General features: G+C 38.0%; 1 protein-coding gene across 4 annotated transcripts in view; it reads left to right on the top strand.

Moving 5' to 3' along the window:
• Positions 1-24,254, top strand: part of TMCC1 (transmembrane and coiled-coil domain family 1) — a 247,828-nt gene that overhangs the window by 122,346 nt on the left and 101,228 nt on the right. The gene's annotated exons all lie outside the window — the stretch shown is intronic.

The following is a 24,254-nucleotide window of genomic DNA, read 5'->3' as shown; positions in this document are numbered from 1 at the left end:
TGGAGTTAAGCTTTATTTCAAAAAATCATACAAATCTTTTAAAGTTCTGTTTAAAAATTGTACCACTTGGCATCTAAATTGTGTCACAGTTCATTCCCTGCAGACAGAAGCTTAAACGAATAGTAAATCAGTAGGCATTCTCCACTTCAACCATTGTTAGTCAGAATTGTTAAATCCTGAAATGTGTTGTTATCTTAAGGGAAAATCATTAGTTCCTCATAGGTGACCCAAGTATAGATTGGATGCACTCAAGTAAAAATGAGCCAAGCTCTTGCCTCCACGTCAAATGCTATGTCTTTTCCCCAATATCTCCAAACCTGACAGGAACTTCTTAGGAGTATTAAAATGTACTTTTCCCCCTATTCCAGGTGTGTATGTGTGTGCGTGTGCACACACACGCCACAGGGGGAGGGTGTGGATAGGAAGTCTCCATAAAGATATGTAGGTTCTCAGCACTGTGACACTTTTACACAAGAATATGTGAAATAGTTGAGTGCCAGGTGATAATTTTGCTATTTTTTCTTTCGCAGTTATTTTTTGAGCTGTAACCTCCCTTTACACTCACTATACTATATGCATGACAATCATTTATAAAAAAGCTACTCTGTCCTATAGAGTCTCTGTGAGTTGGAACTGACTCAATGGTAATGTTTTTTTTTTTTTTGGAAAATTAGGAGTACAATCTCTCTATACTGTGAAGAAACAAAAGGTACATTATATAAAAACAGTCAGAGGGAAAACCTCTTTTTAGTTCCTTTCTCCAACATCCACTCCAGTTTAACATAGTGCCCGGGTCTTAAAATATATGGACAGGACCAAATCCAAGGAATTTTGTTTTTTATCAAGTGTCCTTGCTATAATGTGTGTCATTATGAATGAATTGAAGAAAAAAAAATTTTTTTTTTAAGATTTTAGATGTTGTAATTATCAAACATAGTAATATGAAATTTTTAAAAATTGTTCTTTAGGTGAAAGTTTACAGAGCAAATTAGTTTCTCATTGAACAATTAATACACAGGTTTTTTTGTGACATTGGTTGCTAACTCCACTATGTGTCAACACTCCTTCCTTTTCCACCTGGGTTCCTTGTTTCCATTTGTCCAGTTTCCCTGATCCTTACTGCCTTCTTGGCTTTGCTTTTGGGCTGATGTGCCCATTTAGCTTCATACACATGATCCAACTATGAAGCACATTCCTCCCCTGTGTTATTGATTGCCCTATGGAACTGTCTAATCTTCGGCTGAAGGGTGAACCTCAGGAGTGACTTCAGTACTGAGTTAAAGGGGTGTCCAGGAACCATACTCTCAGGGTTTCTCCAGTCTCTTTCAGACCAGTAAATCCGGTCTCTGTGTATGAATTTGAATTTTGGTATACATTTTTTTCCTGCTGTATCCGGACCCTCTATTATGATCTTTGTCAGAGCAGTTAGTGGAGATAGCTGGGCACCATCTAGTTATTCTGGGCTCAGTCTAGTGGACGTTGTGGTAGTTGTGGTCCATTAGTCCCTTTGGACTAATCTTGTGTCTTTGGTTTTCTTCATTCTCCTTTGCTCTAGCCAGGATGGGACCAGATGGCCACTCGCAGACTTTTAAAACCCCAGACGCTACTCATCACAGTTGGATGTAGAACATTTTCAACATAAACTATGTTATGCCAATTGAGCTAGATGTCCCCCGAGACCATGGTCCCCAGCCCTCAGCCAAGTAACCTGGCCCCTCAGGGCATCTGGATGTCTTTGAAGCTTCTATGACTTTGCCTTGGTCAAGTTGTGCTGACTTCCCTAGTATTGTGTACTGACTTACCCTTTACCATAAGTTACCACTTATCTACTATCTAGCTAGTGTGAAAAAAAAATTTTTTTTAAGTGTGATTATGCTTTAGGTGAAAGTTTACAGCACAGATTAGTTTCTCATTCAAAAATGTACGCACGGATTGTTTTGTGACATTGGTTACAATCCCTGCAATGTGTCAGCACCCTCCTCATTTCCACCCCAGGTTCCCATGTCCATTCATCCAGTTTTCTTGTCCCTTCCTCCTTAGCATCTTTGCTTTTGGGCAGGTGTTGTCCATTTGGAAACCCTGGTGGCATAGTTGTTAAGAGCTTCATCTGCTAACTGAGGGGTCAGCAGTTAGAATTCATTAGGCGCTCCTTGGAAACTTTATGGGGCAGTTCTGCTCTGTCCTATAGGGTTGCTATGAGTCAGAATTGACTCTACGGCAACAGGTTTTGTTTTTTTGATTTTGGTTGTCCATTTGGTCCCATACTCATCAAACTAAGAAGCATGTTCCTCACATATGTTATTGTTTGTTTTATACGCCTATCTAATCTTTGGCTGAAAGGTGGACTTCGGGAGTGGCTTCGGTTCTGAGTTAGCAGGGTGTCCAGGGGCATAGTCTCAGGGGTTCCTCTAGTTTCATCAGACCAGTAAGTTTGGTCTTTGTGTAAATTTGAATTTTGTTCTGCATTTTTCTCCTGCTGTGTCCGGGACCTTCTGCTGTGATCCCTGTCAGAGTGGTTGTAATATTTTTAGTTGTTTCAGTCTGTATGGCACTGAAATGCAAAGGAGAAACAATAGTTATGTTAATGAGTTTTTTTTTTTTTTTTTTTTTAATAATTACAGCTAATGCAATGTGCCCCTTTCTGTCTTTTCAGCTAGGTCCATACGTTACCTGAGACCCGTAATACCCCGGTGCATGGTATTTCTGGCATACATTGAATACGTAAAGTGAAATTGTTTTGTTTTCAGGTTAAAAACAGTTGAATAGGGGGCAATTTCATACGGTTCCAACTATAGGAACAAATATTTTGTCTAATAAGAATCTTCCATAAACAGTCACCTTAAGATGATCTCGTATTTTAAAAAACAGTTTACTTTTCCAATAAAGAGGAATACTGATGTGATCATCTTCAAATTCTGTTAGAAATTTTCTGAAAGAAAATATTTGTAAATGTTTGCAATGATTTTAAACCCAATATCCACTTTAGATGCTTTTTATCTTAAGTTTGATCGTCTTATTTACTTAACGTTAGACAAGAATATTTAAATGTTTGCCCTAGGCTAATGGATGTTCACCTCTGAACTAAGAAAAAAAGGTGGAAGTAAATTAAGAAATACGTAAAGTAAAAACCTTCAGTTTTTAAGAGAGGTGATCAGCTTTTCTTTGCCTATATCCCAGTTACCTGACTTCCAGAAAAGTTCTCTTTTCCTTACCATTTTAGGTTATTTGTTTCCTTTATGGTTTTCTCACATATGATTTCAGAAATACTAAGAAAAGCTTGTTCTATCCCACCCTATGCCCTTTGCATGAGCCAGCCCAAATAGTCTATAACCCTGCCTTGTTGTACATAGAGAACTTTGGAAGAGGGAGAAGAATGGTACTTACTGAGTTCTCACTCAGTGCTTGGCAGTATAGTCATTTCGTTGAATTCTTTTGATGATTCTTCAAGTTAGCGTGAGGTTCATTTTATCCTTAAAGAAACTGAAGCTCAGAGAAGTTAAATCGTTTGCCCAAGATCAACGGAAGGTAGAGCCAGGTTCAAACTTAAGTCTAACTACAAAACCCATTCTGTTTGCCCATACCAACTGCTTCTGTAAATTTCTGGTATATTAATCATTCTGACTGTCATGAACTCTCATGTTCCTCCATATGTTTGTCTATGCTTACGGGAACTTGGGTAACTTCCGTAGAGCATAGAGCTGAAATTAGTATCCTGTAGGGTTTGAACTTACTAGTCAAACTTGATAGTGTTTCCCATAATTAAAGTTGTTTTCTTTGGCTGGAGAAGCATTGATTTGAGTAAGTTAATTGATTTAATAAAGCCATATTAAAGGTACTTAACTGCATGAAATTATGTGAAACTTTTAAAGAATTTCTGTTAAGGAGAACAGCTTTTCAGTTTCTATAATAATGTTTTAAGGATGAAATACAGTGGGTTAGACATTTAGAAAGTCTGTCTTAATTCACTCTGGTTTATCTCTGGTCAGAGGAAATTTCCCCCTAAAGTTTTTAAAACGGGTAGTGCAAAATCAGTTTCCCTCTTTTTCCAGGGACTTCAGTTTTTCAGAAGATATGATAAGAGGAAGCTTTAAGAAAATTCTTTGAAAATTGCTACTTTAGTAAAATGTTATATACCTTTTTATTTTACTTTTGAATAGGTAATTTATTTCTACATGAAATGAATTTTATTTTGAAGTAAAAAATTATATAACTCTGAACTTGTGCTTCCAATGTCTTCTCCTAGCTCACATTCCTGCTTGCCTCTAAAGGTAGCCATTTTTAGTTTCTTGTTTATCCATCCGCTGTTGGTTTACGCATATGTAAGCAAATGTGAACAAATATTTTCTGACCTTTCTAACACAAAAGATAAATACTATATACAGTTTGCTTTAATAGCTTCAACTTTAATTTTCTAGATATGGACCTGAATAGTGATCTCAGTTTGGGGTTCACATTTATTTTCACGCAAGGCTTACTTTTTTTTTAGAGCAGCCATAGCTACACAGAACCTACTTTCTATATCAAAGATAATGAAAATAACAGCAAATCAGTGATGACTTGATTTTTTAAAATTCATATCACGTTTCTTTCCTACTTAGTTTGAGTGCTTTTCTTTTGCTGTGTTTAAAATTCTCATGTGGGAACAAAGGTGGGAAATAAAAATCATACCAGTGTATCCCGGGTTGGTCTGTGAAGAATGTCATGGCTGAGAAGCAGGAGTTGTGTTAGCTTTCTCCATTTCTGCTATTGATTTGTTGAAATCATTTAGTCCAGACTTGTAGATGTGGCCCATTAGTCACTAATAATCTTTGATTTCTATACATTTGCTTATTTCATGTAAATGATATCATACGATATTTGTCCTTTTGCGACTGACTGCCTTCACTCAGTGTGATGTTTTCAGGGGTCATCCATGTTGTCACATCCATCAGGATTTCCCTTATGGCTGAGTGGTATTCTGTCGTACGTATATACCACATTTTGTTTATCCATTCATCCATTGATGGACTTTTCACTTGTTGCCATCTTTTGGCTGTTGTGAAAAGTGCTGCATTTCCTGGTCATCATCATGCCTCTTTCTGACTCCCACTACGTCAGCACATTCTCTTGGCTCCGCTTTCTAAATACGGTGAAACCTGCAAGAGCCAGAACTCAACAGGACTGCTTTCGCAAGTTTTTTGCCTTTGACAGTGTGCAGTCTTACCACTTTTCTATTGCTCATTTTAGTGAGAAATATTTGAGTTTTCCTTCTCTGACAGGTCTATACCTTACATAGGTTCCAGATTTCACAAGTTTTACTCTGCATATCTAAAATTTGATTATTTCTTACCATCTTCACTGCTGTCGTCTGCTCTCTGCTACCATCTTCTTTTACCTGTATTATTGTGTTAATTCCTCACTGGTCTCCCAGCATCTTTTCCCCCAGTAGAGTTTATCCTTAACACAGGAGCCAGTGTGAAACTACTGAAACTTAAACTAGATAACGTCATTCTTATGATCAAAACCCTCCAGTGTCTTCCTTTCCCATTCACTCTTACATGGCCTTTCAGATCCTACACAGTGTGTCCCTCCATTAACTCTCTGACTTCATACTGTTCTTCCCTTGCTCATTTCACCCCATCCACACCGGCCCCCTTACTGTTCCTGGAATATGTCCTGTATGCGCCTCCCTCAGAACCCTCTGCCTGGCATGTTCCTTTCCTTCAAGTTACTTTCTCAGATCTTCTTCGTGAGACCTTCCTTAAGCACTTTAGGTATAAAATTGCAAGCCCCTTCCTTGCTTTATTTTTTATCTCCAGCACTTAACCACCTTCTAACATGTTTATAACTTAGTCTTTTATTTTGTCTGTCCTCTTCTCTCCAACTTCCCCTTTCTACCAGCAGTGTACATCCCTTGGAGGGTTTTTGTCTGTTTTATTAATGTATCTCCAGCACCTAGAACATAAAAAAAAAAAAAAACCTGTTGCCATTGAGTCAATTCCAGCTCATAGCGACCGTATAGGACTATAGAACTGCCTCATAGGGTTTCCAAGGAGCAGCTGGTGGATCCAAATGTCCGACCTTTTGGTTAGCAGCCATAGCTCTTAACCACTTTGCCACCAGGGCTTTTAATTCCTATTTGTTGAGTACCTGAATGAATCATTTATTTGAAAAAAAAATCAAAGGAAAGAAAAGAGTCATCCTGAATTTATACATGAAACATTGTATTATCAAACAATAATTTTGACTTTGGGTGTCTTACGTTTTTGAAGTGATTTCGTCATTTCCCTTATATGCAACAAAAAAGTAATCTTTTTCCTAGTCTTTAGCTTTTTGGTAAATAAAAAACCCCTGGGGATTTCTACTTGCCAAAAAAAATCAAAAGCACTCATAGCTCTTATTCAATTTAATTCTATAAAGTAGATAGGATAATATTATTATTCCATTTTGTAAATACAGTAAGTTCCTGGGTTAAGAATGTCAGACTTAAGAACTTGACTGCCATAGAGCCTATTATATTAAAATTTTTAGTTAAATTTAGTGGTTCGTAATGAATGCAGGCTCTGCTTTGTGAATCTCACGAAGTGTTTCACGTGCATAAAAAGACGAAACGTATACTATATACTGAGACGCATTTGACTCACTGACGCTAAATAACAACGGTATATACCTGTTTCGGCTTACCTACAAATGTGACTTAAAGACAGGCTTAAGAACAGATCTCATTCATAACCTGAGGACTGCCTGCATATAAAATAAGATCTAAGTTCAGTGTTTGTTATAACTCTTTGAATTCAGTTAAATTTAATAGACATTAACACAGAAGTATCTCCTATTTTGGTAGTAAATGCCAAATTCCTTAAGTAGCTTAAATTCTAGTTGAGAAGACAAAGCATGAAAGAAGACAAAACCAAGTGCTATTTAATTGTGTCCAAATGTGGAATATATACAAGTTGTCTGAGAGGGGAAGGTAAAAAGCTACGCGGGCTTGAAGGAAGTGGGCTTTGAAATGTAGATGGCAATAGAACCAGTGATAGGAGAGGGTGCAAAGAATGAAAACTTCTTGCATCACTTATATATTTACTGGGATGAATGAATGTGATAATGAGGACATAGTGCCCTACAGGATCAAGGAAAACAGCTGGACCAACAAATTATGTGTTGACAAAGGAAATTTCCCTTATATGTGTGGTGGAGCCAAGCATGGAGGGTTTTAGATGCCAGGATAAAAAAATGCAGGCTGGTTTGGCTAGGCATTAGGAATCCAGCCCAAGTTGTTGAATAGAAGAAAACTCATGATGTAAATAATGTGGTAAGAGATTTTGTCTAAGATTACAGCACCTCCCAAGAGAACTTTCTGCAGTGATGAGAATGTTTTGTATCTGTTGTCTAATGCAGTGTGACTGAGTACAGTGCAGTGAATTACTTAACATGGCCCTTCTAGCCAGGCATGGTCTTGTGACTCCCACAAAACGATTGGGTGATACCTATGCAAATAAGGTATTCGTGGCCCACCAAGGGGATTGGAAAGCATGCTAATAATGCAAATAAGATACTTGGAACCCCTGCAGGGGTAAGACCATGCAAATAATGTATATGGAACCCTAACGAGGGGATTGGTCAGTTTTGCCATCTTGCTGGGCTTAAAAAGAGCCAATCCCAGAGCAGAGGAGGGACCTCACCACCATCCAGAAAGAAGAGCCAGGAGTGGAGTGCATCTTTTGGACTTGGAGTCTCTGCACCAAGAACTTCTTAGACCCAGAAGACAGCTGTCACACCAGAGACAGTGAGAAGCAGTGGCAAGCATGGCAGAGTCCGGTGGCAGAGAAACGGCAGCAGCAAAACCAGAAGACAGATGCATGATGACTGCAGTGGGCTTTCTGGCCTACCGAATTAGAAGACTACAGTGGGCATGTCAGCCCACGGAGTGAGAGAGCTGAGTACCTTTGGGCAGGAGGCTTGCTGGCGGAGTGGTACGCCTCTGGGCACTTGTTGGTGGAGCTAGGCTCAGCGACCCACGGAGTGAGAGAACTGAGCTGGGTGCATTTGGGCAGAATGCTTACTGACGGAGTGGAGTGCCTCTGGGCACTTATCAGCAGAGTTAAAAGAGCTTTGTAACACTTGCCGGACCCGGGCAGAGGCCGGGCCTGAGCAGGGGCCAAGAGGAGCCTGTCCTCAGGGGACCAAGAGGAGCTGAGAGAGCTGTCCTGCACTGAAGGGACACTTTGCCTACATGCTTCCTGATCCTGATCTTGAGTTGTATCCTTTTGATCCTGATCCCAAGTTGTAACCCGTTACTTCCCTAATAAACTCCATACCCATTGACCCATTGCCCTTGAATTGATTCCAGTTCATAGCGACCCTATAGAATAGAGCAGCACTGCCCAGTAGGGTTTATAAGGAGCAGCTGGTGGATTTGAACTGCTGACCTTTTGGTTAGCAGCCAAATATTTAACCACTGTTCCACCAGGGCACCTAATAAACCCCATAATCATGAGTATTGCCTGTGAGTTCTGTGTGGCCACTGTGACAAATTAACGAACCCAGCAGAGAAGTAGAGAGTGCCATGGGAGGGATGGCTGGTGTCAGGATTGGTAAAAAAAAAAAAAAAAAAAGGTTGGAGATAGAAGGTATGTCAGACTTCCACCTCATAGGAATCAGCCTTGGGCCGTTGTTGATTCTTACTCCTCTTCCTTCTGAAATTAGGCAGGAGGTCTGACATCTCTACCATGCCATTATTACACTGAGGAATTGAAAATTTTATAATTAAAGTTTTAAATTTAAGTAGCCACATGTGGTTAGTGGCTACTATATTGGATGGTGTAAGAGAATATTGGGTGATTTGGAGAGTAAACAGACAAGTGTTAAGAGAACAAGTAGTAGGCTAAAGAGTAATCAAGCATAAATGGTTAGATTAACAATGAGAAAAGGGAACGGATCAGTTTTTTAGAAGAAAAGATTAACAGAATTTAATGAAAATCAGATATAGGAAGAAAAGAAGACTCAAAAAAGACTTACACTTTAAGTCAAGATCCTGGGTAACAGGAAGCTTATTGATAAGAGAAATAGGAGATTTGGGGCAAGGAGAGAAGTAGTTTTTGGATCGAGTGTGAGTTCAGTTTGGGTATGTTATGTCTTTGATGAAGGTAGAATTAACTAAGTAGAGAGATTTTGTATTTGGAAATAGAGCCTGGGTTAGGTAATGGTGACAATATTACCTTAGATAATCAGGTCATGAGTGGATAAGCTTCGAACAGATAATGGAAGGGTGAAGGTGGTAATTAATTTCAAACGCCAAAGAGAAATTGGAGATGAAGACTCATTGAATTTAGTCATACAACTGTAAGTAGAGAAAATAGTTTAGCAGATTAGAAACCTTTGTGTAATCTGTTCATTTAATAGATAAAGAAAGTGAGACTCAGAGATGTGAAATGATATGCCTAAATGTACACGGTTTATAAGTGGCAAATTGAGGTAGTGGTAGCAATTCCCTGCTGAGTCCTTCAAATTACTATTTTTTCCATTATGTTGGCAAAGTGGTAAAACCTTAGTGAGAAATATAGTTTCAGGGGAGTAGGATGGAAGCTAGGTAACAGAGTTAAAAACACCCAGTGCCGTAACAGAGTTAAGAAAGTGAAATATGAGGTGAAGAAATGGAGTTAGTAAGTGTGGGCAACTACTTTGAGAAATCAGGTAATGAGAAAAAGGGATGAAATGGGTGCAATTGGCAGAGGCAGTAAAGTCAAACCAGTTTTTTTGGTACCAGAAATGTCATTGAATAAACTATTCTGGCAAAATAGCAAGGAATTAAAGCGACAACGTGGCCTCTTTTATTTCTGCCTAGGGAGATAAAGTAATTGACTGGAGGTTATAGGATATATCAACAGTGAAGCCAGATACAGTTTTTAGATATACTGAAATTGGTGTTTCCCACACAAAACCATACTGTGCTATTCAGTGGCTGTCATGGATTGAATTGTGTCCCCCCAAAATATCTGTAAACTTGGCTAGGTCATGATTCCCTTGTATGATTGTCTACCATTTTATCTTCCGATGTGATTTCCCTATGTGTTGTAAATCCTATCACTATGATGTAATAAGATGGATTAGTGCCAGTTCTATTGATGAGGTATACAAGATTAGATAGTGTCTTGAGCCACTCTCTTTTGAGATTTAAAGAGAAGCAAGCAGAGAGACGTGGGGACCTCATACCACCAAGAAAGCAATGCTGGGAGCAGAGCACGTCATTTGGACTTGAGGTTCCTGTGCTGAGATGCTCCCAGACTAAGGAAAGGCTGATCACAAGGACCTTCCTCCAGAGCTGGCAGAGAAAGCCTTCCCCTGGAGCTGGTGCCCTGAATTTGGACTTGTAGCCTACTAGACTATGAGAGAATAAACTTACCTTTGTTAAAGCCATCCACTTGTGATATTTCTGTTATAGCAGCACTAAGAAGGTAACTTAAGACACTGGCCAAACCTTCTGAACGTGTGTATGCAGAAAAAGAATAATGCTTTACTGCATATTATTCTGTTGTTTAAGATGTAGATTGTTGGTGTGATTGGCATTTTACTTCATATTTTCCTGTTCTCCAGGCCACATGATCTGATAAACTCTAAGAAGAACCCAGAGAGGCAAATCTTTGGCATGAAGACTTAGAGTATGTTCTTTTAACAACTTTTAATAATGTAACGACCACTTTGAGTATGATAACTATGTTATTAAAGAACCTGATATAAATATATCACAAATGATACTTGTTTCTACCTTTAAAACATGGTGTCATACTGGAAAGAGAAGTTTCAGTGAAGAAGTGAATACAGATAAAGAAAGCACAACCTGGAGAAAGAGAAAGAATATACAATTGTCAAGGTCCCAGAAAATTGGTTTTTATTGTTAGAAAAATGATCTTAAGGGACCTCCTTGGCTCTAACCAAGAAAAATTAAAATTTAAAATATTAGGGATCTTTTCAATTTGCAATATTTTGATGTCTTAGAAGCCAAGTTAAAAGCTGGAAATTACATCTTGTTTTTTTAATTTCTGCTACTAACGCATTTCTGAAAGCACATTGCATTATTGGTTGATTTGCTGCCGCTAGGAAGAATGTTGGAGGTGGACACAGAATGTTGTGCATCTACTGTAGGTCATTGAGTTCCGAATGAATTGACAAATCAGGATGCCATTGTTTGATGCCAGATTCTCAGCCAACACACACACACGCACACACAACAAAATGGATAGGATGGAGTTGGGGTGTTTTAATAATTTCTTTAAAGGGAGCATATTACCATGACTAAGTAGTATACATGTAGCAATTAAATAGTTTGTGCTTGGCTGGTAACTGAAAAGTTGGTGGTTTGAATTCACTCAGCAGCAACCTCAGAAGAAAAGGCCTGGCAATCTGCTTTCGTGAAGATTACAGCCAAGAAAACCTTATTGAGCAGTTCTGCTCTGTAACACATGGGGTTTCCATGAGTTGGAATCAACTCGATGACACAAGATAACAACAACACAGAAATCAGATACTATGCATTTCAACCAATACTGAGAGGCAGAAAAGGGAAAAGTATCTTTAGCTTTTACTTCATCGTGAGGAAACAGAGGCACAAGCACAGTTGTGTAGTGATAAAATCATAATTAGAATTTCTACCTCTTACTCTTCAATTTTGTGCTGTTTTGGCCTTAATGTTAAAGGAAAACTTTGCTCAAAGTGTAAATTTTGAATTGGTTAGTATTTTATTGTAGACCAACAATCTGTTAATATACTGTAGTAAATAGACTACCTGAGAATATTCAGATGCTTAAATACTGTAGTTTGCTTTTAGAACATTTCAGCTTAGAAAAATGTGTCTTGGTTACTTTTTGCTTGCTAAGCACGTATGACTGTCAGAAGACTTTTAGCCCTACTGCCCACATGGTCTGGACAAAAGAATTAGAAGTCTTTTAGAAAAGAACAAAAGAGAAGCAATGAAAATAATTTTCCTTTGGCTGCTAGATATCACTGGAGCCTTGATCCCTAGAATTGAGGCAGCAGCAAAAGCAGAGAGAAATCAATGGAAAGTAGTGTGTGTTGGTGGGAAGGAGGCATTTTGGTTGGGGGTTGGATTGCCAGGCATGCAAGATATGGTCCCCATTGATCAATGCTATTTCTCAGCCACATGTTCCCAGTTGGAATTTAAGAAAGAAATATTCTAGGATTTTTCTCTTGTTCAATGTTCTGAGGAGTCTATGTTCTTTCAGCTCAGTTTTTTTTTTTTATTTAAAAAACAGGCAAACCTCTTGACTTTCCTTGAGATAACCAAAGAATATAATCTAACAAAATAAAAGCACACACACACAAAAAAGGGAGGCATGTAATTTGGCTGTGATACTGTACTTATTCTATCCTCTGTAGTTTTAGAGCTATCAAGAAGTCTTGCTATAGAGTATGGTAAGCCTAAAGAGTTTGTGGGGGAAGGTAGGTGGGTATGTGGTCTTTCTGTCAAGTCATATTTGGGGGTAGGGAGTTAAATTGCCTTGCACTAAAGTGAGTCACTTCAATGTTTTCTGTGCCTTTGCTGAAGCCAAACTGCAATCTAGGAAGAGACCTTGAGATGGAACTTCGTAGTAGTTTCCCCATAAAGAGTCCCATTCGTTTGTTCATTGTAGTATTCTCAGGATGGATATGGATTTTTAAATCAGATTATTCCCCTAGGAAGATTATTGTAAATTACACTAGTATTTTGGTATTTTTTTCCGTCAGTGAAGGGAAGACTGTTTTTACAGTAATAGTGTTGTTATTAATTACTATTGAGTTTGCTCCAACTCATGGTGACCCCACATACAACAGAACAAAACGTTGCCCAGTCCTGCGCCATCTTCGTGATTGTTGGTAGGCATGAATTCGTTGTGGTGGCCACTGTGTATTTTGAGTGCCTTCCAACCTAAGGGGCTCTTCTTCCAGCGCTATATCAAGCAGTATTTAATATTTTGTTATGATCCATAGCGTTTTCATTGGCAAATTTTCTGAAGTAGATTGTCTTTCTTCCTGGTTGGTCTTGGTTTGGGAGCTCTGCTCAAACCTGTCAACCAGGGATGACCTTGCTGTATTTGAAATAACCAGTGACAGAGCTTCCAGCATCATAGCAACATGTAAGCCACCACAGACGGGTGGTAAACAGTTACTGTAGTAGCTGTGATTTATTGGGTGTTGGCGGATATTGTACTCAGTGCTTTATGAACAAGATCTCATTTAATCTTCTTAGCAGTTGTGATAATTAAGATTCAGATTAAGAGTTGCTCATAGTCTCACTTGCAGAAGACTATACTAGTCTTTCAATAGTCTGATTTGTTTTCTTGTTTAGTTTTATATCCCACCTCCTAGCACAGTTCCTGGCACATGGCAGGCACTTAATAAATGTTTATTGAGTGTGTGTCTGACCAGATACTTTTCCTTAATGCCAAGCTGTTTTTCCTCATGAATGCTTTTCCACATACATCTTCTAGCACATTGGGAAAATTGTCAGGTTTTCCTCTGACCCTGCCTCTTTGCTCTTTTTTGGATGCCCCTCTTCTTCAGCTTATTCTTTAAATGTTCAGATTCCTTGGGGTTCTGTTTTTGGCTCTCTGCTTCCCTTGGGTAGTATCTATTTCCTTGGAATTATTTGTCATTTATGTAAATGATAACCAAAAATCGGTATCTCCTGCTGAAATCTTCCATATACTTTATTCATTTATTAATTAATTCAGCAAACATTTATTGAAAGTCAGCTCTATACCTTCTGAACAAAGTATAGCAGTGAAAAAGATAAACACATTTTCTACTCTCATGGAGCTTATATTGTAGGGAAACAAAATTACAGATTTTGGGAAGTGCTATGAAGATAGTAAATCAAGATAATATGATAGTGATTACACTCAGGAGGTGATATTTGAGATGAGACCTGAAGGCAAAGAGCAAAACTATTATGTGTATTTGGCAGGGTGAGTATAAAAAAGGCAAGCCCCTAGTGCAGAGGCCCTAAAGCAGGGGAGAACTTGGCCAGTGTAGATGAGGTTTAATAACCGAGAAGAGTGCAGATTATATAGGAATTTTTTGCCTTTGGTAAGGAGTTTGATTTCCTAAATTCATTAGCAAGCCCTTCAGCGATTTAAGCAGGGAGAAACATGATCTGATTTATATTTTTAAAAGGTCACTCTGGCAGCAGTGTGGAGACTGGATAATAGAAGTGGGTGCATGGATACTATGGAGAGAGATAATAGCGTGGTAAAGAGAAGTGGACAGATTTATGCTGTATTTTGAAGGTGGATTTGACAGGTTTTGGTAATGGATTGAATGTGGGAAATTAGGAAAAGAGCCAGTTGTCTACTTGACATCTCTTCTAGGGTGTATCACGGTCACCCAGTATTTAATGTGGTCAAAACTAAACTCATCTTCCCCTCCCCTTCCTTTTTCCAAACTCAGTTCTTTTCCAGTGTTTATTAAGTGTCACCAACTGGGAACCCAGTTGTTCAAGATAGAAGCCAAGACATTTTCTTCAATTTCATATTCTCCTCCCCTGCATACCTCCCACAAATAAAAAAGGTCATTGATTGTACTTTCGAAATCTCTCTCAAATATCAAGTATTTCTCAAGTGTATGCATGTCTCCATCCCAGTTGTCATACCTGGGTTCCTGCAGCAGTCTTCTAATTGGGTCTCCTTGCCTCCTGTATTAGTCCCTCAACCCAGTCCATTCTGAATGCTGCAGTCAGATTTAATTCTGACATTTCTCTGTTGAAAATTCTTCCTTGGTTCCCTCAGGATGAAGGGGAGACTTGTTAGCATGATCTATAGAGATACTTCATGACCTTGCCTCTGCTTACTCTTCAGCCTTTTTCTTTGAAATAAATTACAAATATTTTTGAATTTTTAATTTTTTTCTTGTTTTCCTTGTCCTCCACAGTTCTTTGGTAGTTAAAATGTCTTTTGTACCTGTAACTTTTATCTCTTCCTGTTGCCACTAACCTAGTTCAGATCAGCATCACTTTTCATAAGATAATTGCAGTAGCTTTTTAACTAGTCCTCTTTCTGTCTCCAATTTCCCAAATTTGTTTTGTCCATACCACTACATAAATCTTCCTGACACATATCTCTGATTGTCTTTTCCCAGCCATACGACCTTCAGTGTCTCCTTCTGTACACAGAATAAAATTGATATTCCTCAGCTTATTGTTCAGGCCCATTCATAATTTTGTACCAGTCACCCTAACTTTGCAAATTTATTTCCCATCCGTAAGTCTAACTTTTAGCCAAACCAAATTGTTCAGTATTTCCTATACAGGCTCTATATTTGTTCACTGTTTTTCACTCAGGGTTTTTTTTTTTTGCAGTCTCGATCACTTTACCTTCCCTTCCCTTTCCCAGCTCATCCCCAGTCTCCTTTTCCGGATATTACCCATTCTTTAAGCCAAGATCAAATGCTACCCTCCTGTTTTGCCTCTCTTCTGCTATCCCTGGAATTCTCACTGTGGCCGTATTAAGAGTATTCTAGTTAGAGACCATTAGGTTTGAGGAAGTATTAAAGGGATGACAATAAGGACCCAGAAATTTTGATATTTAATTGTATTCTGGTAGTATCGCATTGACAGATAAATAATAGCACACATGTTTTCCTATTTGATTTGAAGCATCTCTCAAGGGCAGTGCCAATGATATTTCTCTTGTCACATTTCCTCATTTGTGTCAGAGTGGCAATATGACTGTTTAAGAACTAGAAATTTTATTTTATTTTTTAATTAACTAAGTCTTTTTTTTTTCCTCCCAGGTATACAAATTGCATTTGCAAATTCAAGGCTGTGTAGAATCCCTGAGTCCAAATTCATAATGTTTCCTAAGAGTGTGGGAAATTTTTCACACTCTCCAGATTCTCCAAATGGATGAGCTTTTGGAATTAAAATCTGTAGCTTAGGAGTGTTTTGATAGTGTTTTCAATTACTGTGTCAAACCTGTTTTCTTAATGCCTCAGTAAATATATCTACAGTTTGAATTTTTTGTTCTTTTATTCAGTTGGGCCTGAAGTGATTGCAGCATCCCTTGGAGCTCCAAATAGATATCAACTTAAGACAAAGGAGTGTTCCTCCTTTAATAATATACGGGAAAGAAAAAAAAAAACCCCATTGCTGTCAAGTCGATTCCAACTCATAGCAACACTATAGGACAGAGTAGAACTCTGCCCCAAAGGGTTTCCAAGGAGCAGCTGGTGGATTTGAACTGTCAGCCTTTTTGTTAGCAGCCAAATGCTTAACCACTGCATCTCCAGGGCTCCTATATCTTAATATATAGGTATTTTTAAAAGTCATCTTCAGAAGTTTTTTTAATTTGGAGATTTTTTATTAATAATTTCATTTTTTCATTTAAAATGTGCACAGCAGAACATACACCAATTCAGCAGTCTCTCCATGTACAATTCACTAACATTGATTACATTCTTCACATTGTGCAACAATTCTCACCCTCCTTTTCTGAATTACTCCTCCACCGTTAACATAAACTCGCTTCCTCTCTAACCTTTCAAATAGCTTGTCAATTTGATCCTTTATAGACAGTTCTTTAAAAGACCACAGTGCTCAAGGCAGACGTTCTTTCCTAATTAAGCTAAACTATCGTTTTGGTTTAAAGGAGACATCAGGAATGATTTTGATTTAAGTTTTAAAGAGTATCTCAGGGCAGTAGTTTCAAGGGTTTATCCAGCTACAGTGGCTTCAAAAAGACTGGATTCCATGAGAGTTTGAATTTTGTTTCACATTTTTCCACCCTTTTAATCAGGATTCTTCTATAGAATATTTTTATCAAAATGTTTGGTCACGGTAGCTGGGCATCATTCAGTTCTTCCAGCCTCAAGGCAAAGGAGGTAGTAAGTAGTTCCTGGAGGCACTTAGCAGTGCATTCCGTTTCCTCCTCCTGTTCCTGACGCTTCTTCTTCCTCAGTTGCTCCAGGCAAATTGAGACCAACTGTTCCTTGGATGGCAGCTTGCAAGCTTTTAAGACCCCAGGCCCTACACAGTGAACTAGGAGGTAGAACAGAAGCATCAGAAACAGTACTTGGCGTGTTAACTGGGAAGAGCTACCTTTTAATATTATTTTGTGATGAAGCACCTTCAAACCAGATTATAAAGGAGACCTGTGTCCTGGCATCTACTAATAACATACCTGAAGCAAACTGAAAAAAAAAATTTTTTTTTTTTGTAGGAAGTGATCATCTGCTTTATAAAAGAATGCTTCACTTTAAAAAGCATTCACATAAAAAGTACTGATATATGCTACAACATAGGGATGCCTTGAAAATGTTACCCTAAGTGAAAGAAGTCGGTCACAAAAGACCACATATTATGTGATTGCGTTTATATGAAATGTCCGGTCTAAGCAAATCTGTAGACACAGATAGTATGGTTGCTTAGGGTTGGGGGAGGAGTCCTGGGAGGTGCAGATGGTTAAGCTAAAAGGTCACAGCCTTGAAAACCCTGTGGAGCAATTCTGCTTTGCACAGGTGAGGTCACTGTGCATTGGAGTCAGCGTCAACTCCAGGGCAACTAACAACAGCCAGGCTGGTCTGAGGCGTGGGGTGGGGACAGGGGGCGTGGTGGCTAAAGAAGACGAGGTTTCTTTTTGGGGTGATGGAAATGTTCTAAAATTGTGGTGATAGTTTCACTTTTATGTGATTATACTGAAAACCATTGGATTGTACACTTTAAATTGAGTGAATTATATCTCAAAATTGTTTTTTTTTAAAAATTTATAAGATTTTCTTAAATGGTGAACATTTGTTGTATAATCTAAATGACTATTTGATTTTTAATAATAGCAGCTAACATTTATTAAAATCACTCATGCGCCTGGCATTATGCTAAGTGTTTTAAAACCTGCGTTTTCTTAATTCGATTTTAGTTTACATACAGCTTTTCAGCAACACATTCATCTTTGTATTCTCTCTGCATCCAGGCACAAAACCTTGTAAGTGTAATAAACTCAGACTATTTGAATGAATGACTTACATGTGGGAATGTATGCATAAATGGATTTAGCACTCAGAAACAGACACGTTGGCACGGCACCCCAGCGCGTCAGGGCATTGCTTTCTCATTACCTCGTGTCAGCCTGCTCCCTGACCTACTAAGAAATTCTAGCCAATATAGGGTTCAGTGGTTGTGTTTAATAAAAGAATTCTTCTGACTTTGTTTTGCTATTTCCACAAAAGTAAGGAAAGAAGAGCACATTTTTGCCCTGCCCTCCTTTTCTTTGGCCCTTATTTGGCCCTTAGCGCTCTGTCTTTACATTTATTCATGGTGGTGGTGGTTTAATCTTTCTGCACATCTTCAAAGGTGAACACTAGCCCGAACAAATTTGGCTTCAAGTATGCCTAAATCAGAGTCCCAGGAAAATCCTCTCAAAATGTTCTACTATGTAGGTGATATTTTTATTTTTATTTCTTCAGTTTCAAGGTAGAAATCAGAGATCATCATATTTTTACAGTGAATTCCCTATTTCCTGTTTTTAGACAGATGAATTAGGATAATTAATTAGGTGCTATCTGAAGTCACAAATAATATAGTTCAGTTCTGCAACCCAGCACCCCCTCGACCTGAGGACCTATTGACCTGAGGTAGCAATTTCTCTATCGAGACCATCTCTTTTCCTTCAAATTTTAAGTCAGCTGGAAGATACCATTCTCACAGTCTGTGCTGCTAGTTACTGAATTATAAGAAATTAGTTTTATTAATCACTTATAATTAATCCAAACTTGCCAAACAGCCTTTCAGACATCATTTATAAAAGGGATTAGAGTCAAACACCTTTTTTCTGCTAGAGTTGTAGAAATCTTGGAAGCTATGATGATGACTATAAAGTGGCTTTCCCCTAATTAATACTTTTATGAGTATAAGAAAGTTATTTGCCAGTAAATATTGGGTCTTATGCAGAAAAATACCAATATTAAAAATATCTTTTTTCCCCGACTCTTTATTTCCCCTGTTTCTTAGGATTTTAAAGACATAACCATTGTTAATAACAGGCTCATAGCCATTTCCTTGCCTATTACGAGATTTGTGCCTGATTTCTTAAGTCACTGTTTAATGAAATCTGTTAATAAAACCCTTGCTTAGTATCATGTATATTAATCATTTTTTTCTTAAAAGCCTTCCATATTTAGATAAAAAACCAAACTCATTGCCATCGAGTCGATTGTGGCTCATAGTGACCCTAAAGGACAGAGTAGAACTGCCCTATAGGGTTTCCAGGGAGCCCCTGGTAGATTCAAACTGCCGACCTTTTGGTTAGCAGCCATAGCTCTTTGCCACTACACCACTGGGTTTCCATATTTAGATAAAGACCCAGTTATTTTTGAGTATTTGAAACTTCGGAATATGATCAATAATAAAATATTACAGACTACAACTTGTATGTACCTTTCATCTAAAATTATCCAAGCTAACCAGAGATAACTTAACATTTGGAGATGTCTGAAAAGGGTGATTTTTCTTTACCTGTGGATTGCTGACTACTTTATAATTTTTCAAGTTTGTCCTCCTTTTAACCCCTACCATATTGATTAAAATTCTCCTTGACAAGAGCTCCTGTTTCAGCTTCCTTTCTCTATAGCATCTAATGTATTATCATTGGGGATTGAGAAATTTGCCATTGTTATCACAACAAAATTGAAAGGAAGTACTTAATCAGAAGATAAGCCCATTGCTTGAGAGTCATTTCCAACTCATAGTGACTTATAGATAAAAAAAAAATTTTTTTTTTTTAGATACCAGAGGTGAAATTGACATGGCCCTGTGTTAGGATATTAATGAATGGATAAAGGGAAACTTTAGTTCCACTTAATTTATCATGACAGCTAGTCATGTTAAAATCTGGAAATGAAATGTTTTGTAATTTTTATCTTGGGCATCTAGCACATTATAAAGTCTTCTTGCATTCTATCGATCACTGCTGGTAGCTGAGTAATGACGCTCCCCTTCTAGGTATGATAAAACACCTGAGATCCTAAACATTACAGAAGGAAAGAAAAAGCATTCCAGTTTTCAAAGAATCTGTATTAGTTTTTATTTGTGATATGAGACAAGGAGCTCATCATAGTTCTTCTTTAGTTTTGTCTACTGGGAAGATTTTGACTTGAACTTTAGATCTAATTTTAGCGGGTATTGTAATACCTGTAGTCTAAGTTTCCGAATGATTTCTCTCCTTCAGTTAAACTGGTACATATTTTCTTATCCTTATATAATGGTCTTGTTTTTGTGTCTTATTGTTAAAAAAGGAAACAAAAAACTAAACCTGTTGCTGTCAAGTTGATTCCAACTCATAGGCGACCCTTATAGGACAAAGAAGAACTGCCCATAGGGTTTCTAAGGCTGTAATCTTTATTGAAGCAGACTGTCATGTCTTTCTCCCAGGGAACTACTGGCACATTCAAACTGGCGAGCTTTCAGTTAGCAGCCAAGCGCTTAACCACCATGCCACCCGGGCTCGTTGTCTTATTGTAAACCATTTTTAAATACATTTTTTAGAAGCAGATTGGATAAAATTAAATAATCCCTAAGATGGGTATTTTATTAAGATCTTCATATGGTACAAGTTGATTCTTGAAAAACAAACCCTTGTGCATTTCAGTGAGTCTAAAATAGCTGTGGCTGATGAGTTGTGTAGCCCATTGATGAATTACTAGTTCAGACTTCTGTGCTTTACCTATCCAGGAAACTGCCTTCTCTGATTTGTTGACTCCTTTCTTGTCTCAACTGTGTACTCCTTCTCTTTAGTCCCATAGCAGTTTGTTTCTGTCTGTATCAGACTGCATTATATTATAATGGTCTGTGACTGCTTTCCCACTACAATGGCAGAGTTGAGTAGTGGAGACAAAGACTGTATGGCTCACAAAGCCAAAAATATTTATTTTCTGCCCTTTACAGAAAAAGTTTGCCAGCCCTTATTATAGATGAATGAAGAAAATGGTACATTATCTAGAGATAAAACCAATTAAACCCACTGCTGGTGAGTGGATTCCAACTCACTGGGTAGAGCAGAACTGTCCCATAGGGTTTCCAAGGCTGTAAATCTTTATGGAGTGGCTGATGGGTTTGAACTGCTACCCTTTCAGTTAGAAGCCCAGCACTTTAACCACTGCACCACCAGGACTCCTCTATCTAGAAAAAGAAAAAAAAAATTTTTTTTTTCTTTTTTTTCTAGGTAGCCCTCTATAACATAGAATAACTCCAGAAATAGTTGTGAGGAGTAAATTAATACCTTACAGTGTATGGCTTTCATTAGGTTCTGATTATATTATTTATTAAATAATCAAGGTGAGTATAATAGCATTGTTGTAAACGTGTTTCTCAGTGTTGGGTGGTTGAGCACTTGAAACCACTCAGAAGGTGGATATTATGCCCTTTAACCAAACATTTTTTATATGTCTAGGTATTTAGGAAATTCCAGATACCTTTTGTGAGTGAAAAACAGGGAGAGAATAACAAAAAATGAATTATTTGGGCAAGGGTGGAGTTCATGTGATCAAGCAGTATAATTAAGCCCCTGAATGCTTTAGTTGATGGGGTCGAAGCAGTGACATCAAAAATACTTGCCCATAGACAAGTATAATATAGTGAAATGTTTTCCATAGACAAGTACTAGATTTGGGTTAGAAAGATAATTAAATAAATGTCTTCTGTATTCTTTGGCTAAACTATAAAATGTTTTAGTTCAGATTCATTTAGAAATTCAGAGCTCCCTAAAAAGAAGGTATCTTATGCTGTAACACGCTCTCAGAGTTTAGTGAAATTTCTCTGAGCCTTTAGAGACAAAAAAAAAAAAAAAAACACAAATTGAACTCTTTTTTCTTAGACTGTGGCAAATTGCCTCCCCACCCCACCAAAAAGAAAAAAAACTCGTCTTGAAGACTTTAATGGACCTTCTTTGATAAACTGTTCTCCCAGCACTAATCTAAAGATTGTAGGAGACAGGAGTAGAACATGAATGAGCAAAACAGGCAGATGAAAGTCTTTGTTGTGTAATAGTTAAAAATCAATCTCTGACTTAAAATTTTGGCTCTTTTCACTTAGTGTGTGATTTGGGGAAAATTCTTCAGTATCCTTAAATCTTAGTTTCCTTATGTGTAAAATGGGGTTAATAACAGAATTTACTTCATCAGGTTGTTGTAAGAATTGCATGAGGATCTGAGAATATGGCCCCTGGATACCCTGCAAACTCAGAACTGAAGCCACTCCCGAAGCCCATCTTTCAACCAAAGATTAGACAGGCTTATGAAACAAACAGTAACACATGTGGGGAACATGCTTCTTAGTTCAGTCAAGTACACGAGACCAAATGGGCAACACCTGGCCAAAAGCAACGATGAGAAGGCAGGAAGGGGCAGGGAAACTGGATGAATAGACACGGAGAACCAGAGGTGGAGAGGGAAAGGAGGAGAGTGTTGACACATTGCAAAGATTACAACCAATGTCACAAAACAATTTGTATATACCTGTTTGAGTGAGAAACTAAAAAACAAAAAGAATTGCATGAGGTAATCTGGGTAAAACCAAGCCCTTGGCAAACAGCAAGTGGTCACTAAATGTTAGCTACTGTGGTGGTGATGATGATGAAAAAAAAAATCCTTTTTCTTTTTTTTTTAAAAGAATAGCTTACTGAAAGTATTATGTGGGTCACATTGCCAGAATAGTGTATTTTCTACGCCTTTCCCTTAACATTTTGAGCTCTGCGTGATATTTTAAAAACCAAAAAGTTAGCAAAGAATAAACCAAATGCTTTTGAGGGCAAGTTTAAGAATCTAATCTCATTCTGCCAGTAATCTTGCCTATTTTCATCTGTTCTTTGAGCCTCTCTCCTTCACCTAAGAGTGAAGTAATGCAATTAAATGCAAACTAGGATGTACAGGAATACTGTCTCCACAATCTTCATGATACATTTCAGATAAAGCCTGTAGGGCTGACCCAGAATGGTGAGAAAAGATGACATCTGCTGGAGTTGTTGGTGAAATATAGTAATTTGAGAAGTAATTCTCAAAAATGGTCAGAAATTGCACAAGAGTAAGAATAGAAGTAATTTTAGTGTTTGATGTCAAGCTACTTGCAGCTTAGAGGCAGTTAAGGAAGGATAATGGGGGAAGCATTGAGATGAATAGTAAATTTTGGAGAAGTAAAAAAAAAAAAAATTTAACCACTTAAAGCATACAAACCTATTCACTTGGAAGGTCAGGAAATGACGTGATTTGGAAACTAACTCAGCTAAGTTTAAAAACAAAAAACTAATTACATTTGAAAGATTACTAAGATCAATAAAACAAAGCCATCAGATTGTCAGTCAAACTAATTTGTAGCGTTTTAAGTTTTATGCTGGAGGTATTGGGAAACCACTGTAGGTTTTTAAGGGAGGGGAATGATAAAAATGATGTTTGAGGGCATTTACTAGGGGTTCTAAGGTGGAAGGAACAAAGAGGTAGAGTTTGTGGAAGAGAGATCACCAAGAGCTGGAGTGGTCTGGGACAGCTTCAGTGAGGAATAATTTATAGTGGTTCTGGAAAAATAGTTGAAATTTAGATGGAGAGGAGGAAATTGTATATGTGGTTCATAATCAGTGAGATAATATATGTATACATAAGTAAGGTACGGCTAAGTAACCTCCCCTCCCCTTCTCCCCCTCCCCCCCCAAAAAAAACCTGTTGCTGTCCAGTTGATTCAGACTCGTAGAGACCCTATGGGGCAGAGTAGAGCTGCCCCATAGGGTTTCCAAGGAGCGGCTGGTGGATTCAGACTGCCAGCATTTTGGTTAGCAGCCAAGCTCTTAACCACTGTGTCGTTTAAATGCCACAAAAGAAGGTTTAGATTTGATAGGACTGGGAGATTCAAAATAATCATCGTAATTAACATTTACAGAATACTGTCACCTTCATTATCCTACGTGAGCTTCAGAACCATGTGAGGGAAGCACCCCCACTTTACAGATAAGGAACCTGAAGCTCAGAGATGTTAAATGGCATATCCATCTTCACAAAGTTAGTTAGGAAGATCTGGGACCTAGGTCTAGGCACCAGGTTATATTGTACTCATTCAGGTTTTTGAGCAGTAGAGTGCTGTGTGCTCTAGAAAGTTCATTTTTAGTAGTGGCGTGAAGGGTAGATTGCAGGAAGGGAGGGACTGGAAGCAGGGAGACCAGTTAGGGGAGTGTCACAGTTATCTAGGTAGATCTAGAGGGTGACTTTAAAAATAGAAACAGAATACTAGATTTGAGATATTTAACAGAAAC

Source organism: Elephas maximus, chromosome 20 (assembly GCF_024166365.1).
Source record: "Elephas maximus indicus isolate mEleMax1 chromosome 20, mEleMax1 primary haplotype, whole genome shotgun sequence".
NCBI classification, from domain to species: Eukaryota; Metazoa; Chordata; class Mammalia; order Proboscidea; family Elephantidae; genus Elephas; species Elephas maximus.
Note: the sequence above shows the minus strand (reverse complement) of the source record. Positions and strands in the feature narration are given on the sequence as shown.